Raw genomic sequence first — 13,842 nt, 5'->3', positions numbered from 1 at the left:
TCTCATGGTTCGTGGGTTTTAGCCCTTCTTTGAGCTCTGTGCTGACAGCTCAGAGCCTGGAGCCTGCTTCAGATTCTGTGTCTCCCTCTCTCTTTCTGCCCCTCCCCCACTCATGCTCTGTCTCTCAAAAATGAATAAATGTTAAAAAATTAAAAAAAAAATAAAACAACACAGAATTATAGAACTTGGACTATACTATGAATGGTCAGGGAGTCTCACATTATATAAGAATTTTCTACTAAAACACATTCATTCTCTCTACATTTACCATCAGGTATCTCTTTTCCTTCTGCTGTAATCCTAAGAAGCTACCAGAAATTGTTTTATTTTGTGCTTTTGTACAGATATTTTACATAACTATCCAAAATAAAACTGATTTTAAGTGAAATTTTAACAAAAAAAATGACTAAAGAAATCACTCAGTGATGGTGCTAAAACCAGACGGGCAGTGAACCTTCAGAATTTGAGATGTTTTCCACAAACACTATATAACTGAGCAGAACTTCAAGAAGCTGATGGTACAAAAAAGACACTATTTTTCCCCATAGCTCAGCCCCACTGCTAGGAATAGCATTTTCAGGAGAACTGAGCAGAGTATAGAAGAGCCTGGAATCTTCCCAGGTCTCAGTGAGTTTGTGATCAGGACTTTGATCTCTTCAGCATGAGGGATGATGCAAATACAAACCACTTATTACTAACTTTTCACAGAAAAATTATCTCAGGAAAATTTAAGAGCTAAACAGTAAAATTTCAACCTAGGCAAACAACACTATTTTATGTTTAACAGCCTCCCAGATAAAATAAAACAAAACGTTATGAGCAATTAACATTTCTCATACTTATGCGGTGTTTCTGTACAAATGCCTATTAAATATTAAGATGGGTAATGGCTGGCAGTGTGCCAGAGCTCTGCGATACATGCAGCATATCAGCCACCACCATTTGTCTGCATCAACAGAGGCTGAAATTCCAAGATAATCAAGTTTTTCTCCCTCTCTCTTTATGCATCTGGGTTTTTTTCCTCTTTATCCTCCTCCCAAATGAAAATCAAATTCAACAATTTAATATTTACATTTTTAAAAAAAACTACATAAAGGAAATGCTGGAACTGCATGCACACTCTTTTCCCTAATAATTTCTAGAATGAAGCATTAAGAAAAGGAGAATTTTTTTTTTTTTACCTATTCAGTAGAAGCAGAGAGAAGACTCATCTGCCAGATACAGAACTAAAGAAAGCCCTGTGGAAGGGTAGAAGGAGGGTACACCTTCCCACAGTAATCTATCCATACTCTCCTAGACTAGCTTTCTTCCCAGAAGGCAGTAAGTAGTAAGATATCTAGAATTCCCAGACTGAGGAACATATCTGATACTTAGGAACTAGTCATTTCCTATATTTCATACTTTGGTACAATTATTCCTCATAACAATCCTGAAAATAGGAAACACTGTAACCATTTTATAGATGAGGAAACTGAGTATCAAGGAAATTAGGTAAAATACATTGCTAGTAACTGATTCAATCTCTAAAGACCACTAAAGTATACAATACTTTCCTTGTACTGGGCCACCTCAGGAGAATCTCTCCAATCTTTGCACCACCATCTACCCTTACTTTTTTCTCAGACTTCTTTCCAGATGAAACTCACTACATGTAGATAACTGACATCTGTCCCATATAGATGTAAAAACCCAGTTTATAATTCTCTTATTCCCTTCTCTTCATCCAGGTCATAAAAAATCCATTTCAAATTGAGTTGGATTTTTTATTAAGGTTCCAGTCCAATTCACTTCAAAGGTGTTTGGAAAGGCCTGAATTATAATCTTTCACAAATTATTCTAATCCAGAGAGTCTCTGAGAAATATGTCCAATGACCTGTATATTTAAGTTCAACTGACATTTGCCTGGTATCTCTGGAATCTTTATCCAATGGTTTGTTATCATGAAAAACATATGTTAATAGTGCATTCCAATCTTCTTCCACATATGAGGCATTTCAATGAGCCCCACCCTTTTAAGTGACGCAACTCATTCTAACCAGACCTTCATGATTGGTCTGGAAGGTGTAAACATATAGGCACATTATATGGCATTTAGTTGTTTTGTTTTGTTTTTAATTTTTTTTATTTTTGAGAGAGAGAGACAGAGAGAGAGGCAGAGAAAGGGAGACAAAGGATGTGAACCAGCTTCTGTGTTGTCAGCACAGAGCCTGATGCAGGCCTTGAACCCACAAACCCTGAGATCAATCACAATGACCTGAGCTGAAGTTGGATGCTCAACCAACTGAGCCACCTGGGTGCCCTTTGTTTGTTTTTTTTTTAATATAAAATGAAGAATGTTGGGTCAAAATTCTTGTTTTTCTTATCATATAATAATAGTAACCACAGTCATTACTTATTAAGCCCTTATGTGTCAGAAACTGCTCTATTTTTTAAGAATAATCTCATTTAATTTTTATCACAACTCTATAAAGGTAGGTGCTATTTTCAATCACATTTGTTCAAAAGAAGAAAAGGAAAAAAGACTGCTTAAGTAGTTTCTCTGAGAGCACAAAGTCAGAGACGAAACCTAATCCCAAGAAATCTGGCTCCAAATGCCAAGTCTTTAACCCTGCATTCTGCCACCTCTACAAGGTGAACTCCATATGAGGAACCACAGATTGGAATTTGTGCCTTTCCAAACCCAATCCCACTCTTATAAATTCTCTAAGTACCTTTAGAGGATGATATCAGGTCTGCCTCACGCAAGTATTAGAATCATTCAAATGTAAATATTTAAAGATACAGTATTAGCTTCAAAATACTTAAGATAATCAAAAGAAAATACAACATTTCCAATTCAGCAAACATTTCTACATCCCTACTCCATAGGTCCAAAGACCTCTGTGGTCCAAGAAATATTTCCTTTTTGGAATCTTTATGCTTCCATAGTACTTTGGATTTAGCTCCTCTATTATGCTAATCATACTATCTTAGATTTATTTATGTATTTCCTTGCCTATCTCACAATACTGACACAGGGAAGAGTTTGTTTTTCTATCTCATATACTACCCTGGCAACATCAGGTACTTATAAAGTGTTGGTTGTGTGAATAAACAATGCCATTACCCTCAAAGAGTTTGCATTATAGTATTTAACATAATAATCAGGCATCCTATTTTAAAATTAAACCCTGTTAAAATCACAGTAAGGTTACACCCCCATCTTGCTAGAATGCTATCGTTAAAGAGATAAGAAATAACATAATGCTGATATCTGTACCCTCATATTCATAGCAGCATTAGTTACAATAGCCAAGACAAAGAAACAACCTGAGTGTCCATCAATGAATGAAAGGATGAAATGTCATGTATACACACACACACATACCTGAGTATTAATCAGCCATTACAAAAGACGAAAATCCTGCCATTTGCAACTATGGATGGACTCTGAGGGCATTTTTCCTAAGTGACATAAGTCAGAGAAAGACAAATGCTGTTGATCTCACTTACTTGTGGAATATTAAGAAGGAAGGAAGGAAGGAAGGAAGGAAGGAAGGAAGGAAGGAAGGAAGGAAAGAAGGAAGGAAGAAAAAAAAAAAACCTATAGAAAAAGAGATCAGATTTGTAGTTACCACAGGTGAAAATTGGAGGTAGAAAGAATTGGAAATTGCATGAATGTGGTCAAAAGATACAAACTTCCAGTTATAAGCTAACAAGTACTGCAAATATAACATGTACAACATGATGATCATAGTTAACACTGATATATGATATATATGAAAGTTGTTAAGAGAGTAAATCTTAAGATTTCTCATCACAAGAAAAAAACACTTTATTTTCTTTTTCTTTTTTTGTCACCTCTGTGAGATGATGGATATTACTAAACTCCTTGTTGTGACTATTTCACAATACATGTACATCAAAACACTTTGCTGTATACCTTAAACTTGGACAGTATTGTAGGTCAATTATATATCAATAATATTGAAAAAGCCTATTAAAATGTAATTAAACAGTGATGTCTCAAGGGTTATAACTGATAGACTTCTGAAACCTTGTTTCAATTCCCATTCTTTCATGGCAAAAACATTTCACATTCCAGATTTTCAATTCAAATGGTTTTACTGTGACATTTCACAAGAGAAGGGCAAAGTATTTCTATTGGTAGTTTGAGTCCTCTGAATTTGGAATATATATAAGGGGTTTATTTTGAACCTGTAAAAATATTTTTTATATATTTTATATATTTATTTATACATATTTTATATATTTTATATGCATGTAAATTAAGAATTAGGCTACATTGCTAAAACTTCTTTGAATGCACAAAGTGTACTTTCATAACCAAAACACATTTGACGATAAGTAAGCCTATTTTGTCTTTCGAAATAGTATTTGAAATTTTTACTCTTAAAAAGTTAGGTCAAATAACATATGACTTCACACATATGAGAACTTTAAGACACAGAATAGATGAACATAAGGGAAGGGAAGCAAAAATAATATAAAAACAGGAAAGGGGACAAAACATAAGAGACTCTTAAATATGGAGAATAAACAGAAGGTTACATGAGGGGTCTAAATAGGTAAGGGGCATTAAGGAATCTACTCTGGAAATCATTGTTGCACTATATGCTAACTAACTTGGATGTAAATTAAAAAAAAAAAATGTTAGGTCAATTTTCAGTGGTACCATTCCAAGAAACTTCTGCTAAACAGGATTCAGGTAATGAGGGCTATAATCAGAGTGAGCTCCTTCTGTGCTTTGGCTAGCCTTTCCCATGATTTCCTACAAACCCTCAAACATCTCAGAAATCAAGATTAAATCAGGAAGAGCTGACACACATATGTACAACTATGATATGCCAGGAAATAGCACTACTGTTTAAATGGATACTTTATTCAGAAAAGCTGCTTGTGGCTTCTGATTTCTAGCATCCAATGTAGAATTTGATAACACACAATACTTGGTCTCAGGGCTGTGTTTGATTTCTGAGCCCCAGCAGCTTTGCAGGTTGATAGTTGACTTTTTTTTTCTGCACTCTTGAGAAGAGTTGGAGTTTTAAAGTAATACAAAAATAATTCAAGGAGCAGTGGAAACAATTTTTAAAATAATGTACTGAGATTCATCAGAACAACCAGTAACCTTGGGCTTTTGTGTCCTTACCTAGCTGTGAGGTCCTCAGCTAATCTCTCCTTCCTATGTCAGAGTTTGCTTCCCCCATAAACAAAGAGGGTTCTAGGATTTACTCATTCATTCCTGGTATTTACTGTGCACCGACCATGTGCAAAACATTATGCTAAACTCCACAGATGATATAAGTGGACTTCAGATTGGTAACTAATAGAAATACCATTTTTTCAGAAACTGAGTTAGAAGTGAGATAGATTATTACTTCCAAAGACCCAGAAATTCCTAAATCTATCCCGTCCATCAACAATTATTTTCAAGCCTTCCCAAGGGAATTAGACACACCAGGAGTAACAAATAAGAACTAAAGTATAATTTTGTTAATAAATCAGTAATGATAATAACAACCAAAATTTGGATCACTTATATGTGTCAGAACTGATTCTAAGCATTTTGCATGCCCTAGCTTATTTGATTCTCAAAGCCAACCTGTAAGAAAGGATTCATTATTGTCTTCATATTTCATAAGAAAAAAGTCTGAGAAAGTCAAAGAGAAGCTGAGTCAAATAGTTAATAAGTGGCAAACTTCAGATTTCAACTCAGGAGTTGCATACACAGCCTGTGTTCTTACCATTCCACTATATCTCTCCTACAACAAGATAAGGACCCAATAATTCAATCCAGAATTTCATCATAAGAGCTCAAGTACAGCAAACAGTTTACTCCTTGATGTTCACCCTAAGAAACTAAACCTTGAGTCTAGGTAAAAGGTAACACCTTCCTGTCCCCAACAAACACCACTCTCTTCAGGGCTACGTAAAGCAATAGGATAAGTATGTTGTGCATATTAAGACCAATGACAATGAAAACAGTGCTGCCCTTCTCCTCGAGCTTCCGTGGGAAAGGACTCTCAGGCTGCTGAAACAACTATATCTCTATTCTTTGCCATCAGCCTGCTTGACATACTGCCTAAGATGGTGATGAAAAGAATCCTCTGCTCTTATCTTTGGTTAGGAAGTCTTTCCCTTTCTTTCACATTCTTAGAGAGAACCGAAAGCATGCTTGTGTTTTGTGCATCTTTGTGAATTTGTGTTCTCTTTGTAAAATCATACTCATATGAGGAAAAATAAATGCCTCTGAATATTCTTCCAACAACTAGACAGTTCTTAATTCAACTAATTGAAATCTACATGCTGCATGCGGAAATGGAAGCAAGAGTCAGCTGGGTTTACAGAATGAGCTCTGGTTCAATTACCCTCTACCCAGTATTTACAGAGGTAGCGAAAATAAAAGATAGTAAAAGACAAGAAATGGCAAAAACTGGACTGAATCTACCATTCTGCCCAGCTGTATAAAAGAGAAGAGAACATAAGTAACTGAGGCTTAATACACTGATCTGCCATTTTGTAACATGACTCTCTCTCTCATGGGAGTGGATAGCAAAAATGGAAGCTCACTAGTACATAGAAAATTGAAGTGTTCTTATCCTCCTATACATGGAGAGAGGTTTCTTTCTTTTTCAAACAGATTTCCTGTCTATATTGTCTTTTATTCTCATAACATTAGTATAAGAAGTTAGTTATCTCTGAACCCAAATAACACAATTGTGGAAAATATCTCTAAATACCTTAGTTCAAGTATAAACTTTTTATTACATAAACAAGTACATACTCTACCCCTCCATAATTCTTGAAGCTAGTTTAATATTAATTTGTACATAGTCTGTATTTATTTTTTTTTAATTTTTTTAATGTTTTATTTATTTCTAGGAGAGAGAGAGAGAGAGAGACAGGGTGAGCAGGGGAGGGTCAGAGAGAGAGGGAGTCACAGACTGAAACAGACTCCAGGCTCTGAGCTGGCAGTCAGCACAGAGCCCGACGCGGGGCTCGAACCCACGAACCGCAAGATCATGACCTAAGTGAAAGTTGGACGCTTAACCGACTAAGCCACCCAGGCGCCCCTGTACATAGTCTGTATTTAAATCAATAGATATTGATGAGAGAACCTGTTTCAACTCAAATATTTCTGTCACTGATACATTCAAGAGAACTAATGACCACAAATAAAATAGGTGAGTCTGAATATGTTTACCCTTTATTTCATATTTAAGTATGTTCTTCCAAAATTTCACTGTGGATCTGGAGGCTGGCTGACTCAATTTGAGGCAGAAACTTTATTTGTGATTGGGGGCTACCTTTTCTCCATCCAACAGTAAACCAGATTACCATTGACAAGAATGCCCACTCGTTTTATTTTACATTCTTACTCTGAACTACACCCTCTATGTCCCAGACTAGAACCTACCGAATTGAACTGACCTCTAGATTTCCTCCAGATCAATTCTCAGTCATCATCATATGACTCATTCAAATAGATATCACCCAAGCTATTGTACTGCTGCTTTAGAATTCTTTTATACAACAGTTCCCCAGTGTTGTAACCAGATCTTTTTATTAAAAGATATTAATGACTGTAAATGTGGCTACACATCAATGTATGTACAATATTGTGCTCGATTAAGATAACCCAAAACTGGAAAAAGCTTTTTTTCCCCCAATACAGTTGAATCAGACTTGGACTCATGTTCCAAGTCTGAGACAGCATCATATTTTCCTTTATCAGTTAGAAAGCACATAAAACATTTCAGGGATATTTTCCCAATGTTACCAAAGGAATAATAGAGATAGCATTTTTGTGTCTACCATAGCACTTAATGTTTCTGGTGAATGGAATTTCTCCAAAGGACAAAACTAAAACCTAAATGATATCCTTGATTCCTCTATCTCCTTCATAACTCACATCCAACTGATTAATTCCCTCTCTGCTCTGCACATACTCACCCCCACAATGCACCCCTCTACCCTCATTGCCACTGCAACTGACTTTCTCATCATCTTGTTCAATCACCCCTAAATAATGTATTGATCACCTCACTGTACTATACCAGATAACATGCTTATTACTGGGTTTACAAAAAATTAAATGAAAAATAGTAGATATTAAAGTATAGATGCATAATCAAACAACTAAGTACATCATGTTAAATACTCTACAAAAAAGGAAAATAACCTGCTTTTCTTTGAGGGAATCAGATGCAGATATATGGTTTTAAAAGCTATGTTAAAGAGAGGAAATAGCATGTGCAAGGCAGTGAGACACTAAAGATCAAGCGTCATTGAGAGATAGATAGCAAAATATCTGTGTAACAGAGGTACATAGTAGTCTCCTTTAAGTGGCTTTCTGACAGAAATGTTTTCTCATATGCACCTCTCTTTTAGGGCCACAATTTATTTTCTAAAACATACATCTGGTCCCATAGTGCAAGTCCTAAAAAATGTATATATCTGTATTACCCATAGCATAAGACATAAACTCTGTACCCAAGCATTTATAGACCATGCTTGGAATAGAGCAATAGACTTAACCTACTGGTAGTGGTGGGAATAGGTGGATTTTGACATTACTTTTGGCATAATTTTAATAGCTCTTTTGACATATTTTCTGGACTACTTGTCTTATATAATAGTTTTTGCAAATGCTTCAGATTGCCAGAAATGCATCATATTCCTATTACAGATTTTATTTTTGACACAAATAGGTTTTATAGGTTATGTCTGAATCATTCAATTTCCACTCCACATGTTTAATATAAGTATATAATAGAGGGAGAGTTTTGTTGTTGTTTTAAACCAAGAGTTGACTAGTTCATTTATTCAGCTATACTGGTTGCTCACTTTCAGTACAGTTTAGTTCTCCAATACAGTGAGTAAATCAGTCAAACTATCTGTGGCAGTTTGTTGTTGCTGTTGTTGTGTTGTTTGGTGGATTGGGATTTTTACCTTTTGAACCTTTTCTGCCATTTCTCTCACTTCCCATCCCAGGCCTCTTGCAGCCACTATTCTGTTCTGTCTGAGCATGTTTTTTGTTTGTTTGTTTGTTTGTTTGTTAGATGCAATTATTCTAACACTCCCAAAGCAAATGGTCACATCAGAATATAAAAACATTTTTATTTGTTACTTCATCTAATCATTCTCAAGTGTCTGTTATGAACTCAAGCAGTCTTACAAATGTTTAGAATATATCAATGAATGAAACAAAGATCCATGCCCTGGGGAGTTTAAGTCTTAGTGAAATGAGAGAGGAAATAAAAATAAACTAATAAGAAATAAAATTAATATGTTTTAATATGATTAGCACATGCTAAATATGATTAGCATGAAGAAGCTGAAGAGGTAAGAGAACCACATATGCTGGGTTTTCGAAGTGGGGCAGTTTGACATTTTTAACATGATGATTAGTATGGAATTCATTGAGAAAGTAACATATAAGCAAAGACTTAAAGTAGCTGAGGTGTGTTCCTGATAAAAGGCACTGCCAGTCTAAAAGCTCTATGAGGAGAAAGGTCATGGCATCTTAAATGCATAACATGAAGACCTGTATGGCTGGAAAAGAGGAAGTGAAGGGAAGAGTAGTATATGGTGAGGACAGAGAGTATATAAGATGAGAAGACAAATTGTTTGGAATTCTGGCTAATATTAGAAGGATTACAGCTTGGGGCACCTGGGTGGCTCAGTCAGGTAAGTAGCCAACTTTGGCTCAGGTCATGATCTTACCAGTTTGTGGGTTCCAGTCTTGCATTGGGCTCTTTGCTGCTAGCCTGGCACCTGCATCAGATTCTGTGTCTCCCACTCTCTCTGCCCTTCTCTCACTCACACTCTATCTCTCTCAAAAATAAATAAACATAAATTTTTAAAAAACAGGATGACAGCTTTATTCTGAATGAAATAGGAAACTATTGCAGGATTTTGAGCAAAACGACATGTTCTGATTTACACCTACATTTTTAAGCCAACACCCTTTCTACTGCCTTGAGAAAGAGAAGAGGAAAGAAGTGGGAAAAAAAAAGAGAGAGAGAAGTTAATCAGCTACTGCATGCCACATGAAAGATGATAGGGACTCAGAACAAGATGACATCACTTTTGATGAGTGAAAATGATGTAAAATGGTCAGACTCTGAATATAATTTTAAGAAAGAACTAATAGAATGTCTTAACATTGGACTGAGATTATGAAAGAAAGAGAAGAATCAAGCAGAACTCCAAGATTTTTTATGCTTTCATTTGTTTGTTTGTTTGTTTGGGCCTAGAAAAAAATGGACTTGTCTCAAATGTAAGAGAAGACTAGAGGTGTAGCAGACTGTGGGTGTTGATTCGTACTAAATGTAAATGATATAAACACCCTAAAGAAAAAGCAGACATCTTCATATTCGATACAAGAGCAGGACTCAACTACATGGTGATTATAAGAAACCTACTTTAAATATAAAGAAACAAATAACTTGAAAGTAAAAGAATAGAGAGATTTCATGCAGAACATTAATGAAAAGAAAACAGAAGTGGTTTTATTGATATCAGACAAACTAGATATCAAAGCTCAGACTATTACTGGAGATAAACAAGATAAACATTTCATAATGTTAATGGGCCAATTCTTCAACAGGACCTAAAGTTGTCAATGTTGTGTTCTAATAATAGTTTCAAGATGCATAAAGCAAATATTGATAGAACTGTGATGGAAATAAACAGACAAATCCACAATTACAGTCAGAAAATTCAATACCCATCTAATGACTGATAGAACAAAGAGACTCAAGATCTGTAAGATATAATAGATTTGAATAAGATGATCAACCAATTAGGCCTAATTTACATTTAGAGAACATTCTACTGCACGACAGCAGAATCCACATCCTTCTCAAATATACATTGCCTGTTTAACAGGGTAAGCCATATTCTGGGCCATAGATCAAGTCTCAATAAACTTAACAGAATTAGATGTATACATATTATGTTCTTTGATCACAGTGGAATTAAATTAAAAATAAATAACACAAAGATACCTGGAAATTTACTAAGTACTTGTAAACCTGAATAACACAGTTCTAACGGACCCAAGGATAAAAGAAGAAATCAAAAGGGAAATTAGAAAGTGTTGTGGAATGAATGAAGGCACAACATATCAAAATTTGTGGGATGCCACTACAGCAGTACAGGGAAAATTACAGCCATAATTACCCAAATCGGAAAATAAGAAAGATCTTAAGTCAGTGACCTCAGCTTTCATCTAAGTAGAAATTGAGGAGCCAAATAAACCTAAACCAACCAAAAGAAAGGAAATAAAAATAATCAAAACTTAAATCAATAAAGTAGAAAACAGAAAAACAACAAATATCAATGAAACAAAACTGATACTAATTCTTTGAAATTAATAAAATTAATAGGCCTCCAGTATAGAGAGCTGTGAACAATATCACAGAACAGTTTGACTATACTGACCAAGGAAGATTACCAATACCTGGAATAAGCAAAGTGACAATCTACAAAGTTTACTGTTATTAAGAGCATAATATGAGAATTATCATGGCAATAAACTCAGTTAATTAGATTAAATGAAAGTTGCTTGAAAGATAAAGTACCATATCTCACTCAAGAAAAAATAGATATTCTGAATAGCCATATATCTACTAAAGAATTTGCTTTTGACAACCTTTCCACAAAGAATAATACCATACCAGATGGTTTTATTGGTTAATTCTACCAAATATTTAATCAATAATGTCACTTTTATAGAAATACCCCATAAAATTGAAGGACAGGCAATACTTCCCAACTCATTCTATATGGCCATTTTTATATTAATACCAACAGAGAGAAAGACATTACCAGAAAAGAAAATGATGAGCCAATGTCCCTCATAATAACAGCTATCATAATGCTTAACACATTTAGCAAATTAAATTCAACAATATATAAAAAGTGTAATATCCTAACCAAGGGAGTTTTATCACAGGAATGTAAGATTGATTTAACCATTTAAAAGTCAATCATGTAATTAATCACAGCAACAAATTAAAAATAGAAAAATCATATGATTACATCAATAGACACAGAAAAAGAATTTGACAAAGTATAACATCCATCCTTGATAGACTTATCAAACTAGGAACAAAGGGAACTTTCTCAACTTCATAAAAAGCATTTATGAAATATCTACAGCTAGCAACATATTAAAAGGTAAGAAATAGCTTGCTTTTTTCCTAAGATCAGTAATGAGACAAGGATATCTGCTCTCATCTCTTCTAGTCAACATTATACTAGAGGTTATCGAGAACAGTATACCAAGAAAATAAAAGGCATCCATACTAGGAAAAAAAACAAACAAACTTAATTACTCACCGATAACATGATCATTTTCTTGAAAAATCCAATGAAACTGCAAAACAAGATATTAAATCTAGCAAGAGAGTTGAATGATATCACAGGATTCAAGATCAAGATGCAAAAACCAGTCTTATCCCTAATTTTAGCAATGAACAGCTACTGAAAAATATACCACCTATAACAGAAAATATACGAAATACTTAGAAATCAATATAACCAGAAATGTGAAAAAATTACAGTCTATCAGTGAATCCCAAACTAAGTATGTTGCATTACTATACTTAGTATAAATATAAGCATATATAAATATAAATATATATATATAAATAAAGCCAGACAAGGGTGCTTGGGTGGCTCAGCTGGTTAAGCATTTGATTTTGGCTCAGGTCATGATCTCATGGTTCATGGGTTGGAGCCCTGTGTCAGGTTCTGTGCTGACAACTGAGAGCCTGGGGCCTGCTTCGAGTTCTGTGTCTTCTCTCTCTGACCCTTCTCTTCTCTGACCCAGAGCTCTGACCCTTTGTGCTCTGTCTCTCTCTCTCTCTCAAAAATAAATAAAAACATTAAAAAATTAAAATATGTTTATTTAAAAAATAAAGCCAGAGAAGCAAGTACATATTGTTATTCCATTCATATAAAATTAAAGAAAATGAAATACACTTCCACAGTGGCAAAGTATAATAAACAGAGTGGTTGTCTGAAGATAGGTGAGTGGGTGGGGAGAGGAGAGGGAAGGATTTCAGTGGGACATGAGGAAACTATGACATGAGGAAGCGTGAAATATGTTCATTATCTTAAATATGATGATAGTTTCATGAATGTCTACATATGCCAGAATTTATAGTTTAAGCATCTTCAGTTTACTGAATATCAATTATACCTCACTAAAATTTTTAAAAAGAATGTAAATAATTGATGAAGTGCCACCTTTGAGAAGCTAATTGGAAAGATAACCAAATTGAAGAGCAAGAATGGAATCTGATACATAAGTAAAAGGACTGGCTTCATATAGGAGACCAGATACAGGCAGAAAGGCAAAAGAATGTAAACTGAAAAACTGATAGCTGAGGAGATGCAGCTGTGAGAGTCCTTAGAAGCTCTCTTCTGGGTGTTTCAATTTTCTCGGTGGAATAGGAAGTACTATCGTTATCTGAGATTACAGATGGAGGACAAGATTTAGGAGATTTGAGAAAAAGGGACTAATATGAAAAGAGGAGTATAGGAGAGTCCACGCTGGTCTATGAAAATTCCAGGTAGTATTAAAAATCCATCTGACATTCATGGCCATGAATTTAAAGTAGAACCATTCAGGATGTTTGGATATTGTTCTACAGCGAGAGGACAAATGTAAACATGGAGGAAGCAAAGAGTAGTCTAGTGGCTTTTTCCCAAGTAAGTCAATAAAACAAGAGAGGGACAAAAGAACTGAGCTGGAGGCCAGAAGCATCTATAATGATTGCTCGTAGGATTCAAGCCTGATAAGAGAGTAAATGCATAGAATTAATATAT

This window comes from Hyaena hyaena, unplaced genomic scaffold (genome assembly GCF_003009895.1).
Source record: "Hyaena hyaena isolate Hyena2069 unplaced genomic scaffold, ASM300989v1 scaffold_251, whole genome shotgun sequence".
NCBI classification, from domain to species: domain Eukaryota; kingdom Metazoa; phylum Chordata; class Mammalia; order Carnivora; family Hyaenidae; genus Hyaena; species Hyaena hyaena.
Note: the sequence above shows the minus strand (reverse complement) of the source record.